The following is a 3,894-nucleotide window of genomic DNA, read 5'->3' on the forward strand; positions in this document are numbered from 1 at the left end:
AATCCGGGGTTCGTCCTTTGCTGGGCTCTGGCTGTTGCAGGGACAATGCGTGCCCGAGACCCCGTGGGCTGGAGGGCAGAGCTGTGCCCAGGCTGGGAACGGAGACCAGGCAGGAGCTGCCCAGGGGAAGGTGCCTGTGCTGCAGGGACAGTACGGACGTGCCCACATCCCCCTGGCCAGTGTTTCAGGCAGCAGCTCCCTCTCACTCCCTGCCCGTGTCTCTGCTGCCGGCAGCTGTCTCCCTGTCCCCGGCTCATCTCCCGCTCAGTGCTCACAAACCCCGTCCCACTGCTGTGCGCCCACCTCTGCCTGCAAACACCTCCCACGGACGGGGCGCTGCCCAGGGGCATCTCTGAGTGTGTGTGGGCTAAAGACCAGTTCACAGCAAACCTGATGTGGCTGCAAAGGGGAAGATGCTGCTGAGTCGGTGTGCTGCCTCAGAGGTCCTCTGAAAAATGGCATGAGGTAGAGCTGACCCGTGCTGCACTCTCTTGAGAGCAGAAGCACCATGCCCTGACCTGCTCATCCCTACCTTACTATGCTGGGGGTCACTCCTTCCACCCACAGCTTCTCCCCACAGCACCGTGGGAGCTCCCTGGGCAGGCGCAGAGCTGACCCTGGCAGGCGGCAGAGTCCCTGCCCCAGCACACAGCCCCCGGGGTGCAGGGACCCTGCTGGCAAGGACAGCCCTGCCCACCCCTGCCTGCACACCCACCTTCACACATATTCACATTTCCCAACAAGAGCCCTACGTCCCCCCTTACAGATCCCACAAGCTGTGGGTTATTCCAGCGTTAGGAGATGCCTCCAGCAGCTCCACCGGCATTGCCCTGCACCCACAGACTCACCCTGTGCAGCTCTGCCTAGATTTTTCCTCCAGTGAGCTCTCGCTCCTCCTCCCAGTCCTGACCACCGTGAAGCTCTCTCTCTGCCTCGCTCATCTCCCTGAGGTCCCCTGGCACTGCCCTCAGCCCTGCTGCGCTGTGCAGAGGAGCTGCTCCTGCGCAGAGCTGTCTCTCTGCAGCTCAGACCACTTGTTGGCAGCTCCCTCCGTCCCAGGAGCCCGGCCCAGCTCAGCAGCACAGCACCAGCCCACTGCACTTTAATGACCCCTCTGGTGGGTTTGTTGCTGAGTCCATCAACCTCAGACCTGAGAGGAACCTGAAGAAACCTCTCAGGGACTCCAAGTCAGATGCAAACTCCAAAGTTTCTTGTGGTGTTAATGGGTCCCACGGGGATGAGTGGCAGAGACAGCAGCCATGACCAGAGACGTGAAGAGGTTGGCTGTGTCAGGGGGCTTCTTCCAGCTTTGCCACATCCCCCTGTCATCTCCACCACAGGCTGTCCTACAGTGTCACCTCACCGGTGCGTAGGCTGTAGCCATCCCCCCGGCTGCCCCACCTTGCTGTCACCTTCCTTCACTGCTCTCTCTGTCCTCCATGGCTCTTCCTTGAAACACAAAGCCTTGGGCTCATCCAGACTCCTTCTGGGTGACGTGTTGCACCACGGCACTGCCCTAGGAGGGAAATTTCTTCTTCCTCGTGTCCAGACTGGAACTCCCCAGCTGACTTTGTGACATTATTTCTTTCTCATGCTGTTTTGCACCAGGAAGAAAAGCTCCACCAGCTCTGAAACCACCCTGCAAGCACTCTCAGGCTACTCCTATCCTGTCCTCAGTCTCCACACCAGTCAGCCCACGGCCCTCAGCCTCTATGGTCATGCGCTTGAGGCCTCCAAACCCCATCTTGGGCGGTCTCTGGGCACTCTCCATGGGGTTTGCAGATGAAAACATAGTGGTCATAGACCAAGAAAGACGGACTGTGACTTTTTACCAAGGCCTGTAGGAGCAGGAGAAGCGGCAATGGCTTTCAACTGAAAGAGGGTAGATTTAGATTGGCTATAAGGAAGAAAGAGTTTGCAATGAGGGTGGCAAGACACTGGAAGAGGTACCCCAGAGAAGCTGTGGATGCCACATTCCTGGAAGTGTCCGAGGACAGAAGTTTTGAGCAACTTGAACTAGTGAAAGATGTCTCTGTCCATGGCATGGGGGGGGGGGGGGGGGGGGGGGACACAGGGGACAACTAGGTGATTTTTTAGTTCCCTTCCAACCCAAACCACTCTATGATTCTTGGATTCTGATATTCCCAACTCCTTCTCCACAAGCTGTAAATACCTACCTACACCAGCAGGCATTTTAAGCTGACCTTGTCCCACACCCTGCCATAAAAAAGAAAGAACGGCCATTTCTAGAACAAGAATTGCCGTATTTTCAGAGGAACAATTGAAAAACCCAACAGGTAAAACATCATTTTAAGATCAGTCCAATCTTCAAAAAAGGCAAGAAGGAGGACCCAGGGAACTACAGACCAGTTAGTCTCACCTCTGTCCCTGGGAAGGTAATAGAGCGACTCATTCTGGACGTCATCTCCAAACACGTTGAGGAACAGGAAGTTATTGGAAGTGGTCAACATGGATTTACCAAGGGTAAATCATGCTTGACCAATCTGATAGCTTTCTATGATGTTATAACTGGTTGGCTGGATGAGGGGAGAGTCGTGGATGTCATCTACCTTGACTTCAGCAAGGCTTTTGACACTGTCTCCCATGACATCCTCATTAGGAAGCTGAGGAAGTATGGGCTAGATGAGGTGACAGTGAGGTGGACTGAGAGTTGGCTGCGGGACAGAACTCAGAGGGTTGTGATCAGCGGCACAGAGTCTAGTTGGAGGCCTGTAACCAGTGGTGTCCCCCAGGGGTCAATACTCGGTGCAATTTTGTTTAATATATTCATTAATGACCTGGATGAGGGGACAGAGTGTATCCTCCACAAGTTTGCTGATGATACCAAACTGGGTGGGGTGGGTGACACCCCAGAGGGCTGTGCTGCCATCCAGCGCGACCTGGACAGGCTGGAGAGCTGGGCAGAGAAGAACCTAATGAGGTTCAACAAAAGCAAGTGCAAGGTCCTGCACCTGGGGAGGAAGAATGCTAGGCACCAGTATAGGTTAGGGGTGGACCTGCTGGGAAGTAGCTCAGAGGAGAAGGATCTGGGGGTTGTGGTAGACAGTAAATTATCCATGGCCCAGCAATGTGCCCTTGTTGCCAGAAAGGCCAATGGAATCCTGGGCTGCATAGGGAAGAGTGTGGCCAGTCGGTCGAGGGAGGTCATTCTCCCCCTCTACGCTGCCCTGGTGAGGCCACAACTGGAGTGCTGTGTCCAGTTCTGGGCTCCCCAGTTCAAGAGGGACAGGGAACTGCTGGAGAGAGTCCAGCGAAGGGCAACTAAGATGATTAAGGGCTTGGAGCATCTGCCCTATGAGGAAAGGCTGAGAGCGCTGGGACTCTTTAGCCTGGAGAAGAGAAGGCTGAGGGGAGACCTTATTATGGCGTACAAGTATCTAAAGGGTGGGTTGAAGGAGGATGGAGCCAGGCTCTTTTCAATGGTTCCCAGTGACAGGACGAGGGGCAATGGGCACAAGTTAGAACACAGGAAGTTCCGTTCAAATACACGGAAAAACTTATTTACAGTGAGGGTGACAGAGCACTGGCCCAGGCTGCCCAGGGAGGTTGTGGAGTCCCCTTCTCTGGAGATTTTCAAGACCCGCCTGGATGCAGTCCTGAGTAATGTGGTCTAGGCAATCCTGCTTTAGCAGGGGAGTTGGACTAGATGATCTCTAGAGGTCCCTTCCAACTCTGAACATTCCATGATTCTGTGATTCTGTGAAAAAGGAATTCCATGGCAGCAAGATGAGCTTTTGGTTCTTTAGGAACAGTTACAGAAGAAAAAAATCTAAAGTAGGTCCACTGCTGAATTCATTAAGAGTGGGTGCAGTTAGATCTGAGGTACTTAATGTCCTCTTTGCCTCGGTTACCACCAGCGAGGTCTCCAAAGCC

The sequence above is a fragment of the Vanellus vanellus genome, assembly GCF_965231255.1.
Source record: "Vanellus vanellus genome assembly, contig: HAP1_SCAFFOLD_45, whole genome shotgun sequence".
Lineage (NCBI taxonomy): Eukaryota > Metazoa > Chordata > Aves > Charadriiformes > Charadriidae > Vanellus > Vanellus vanellus.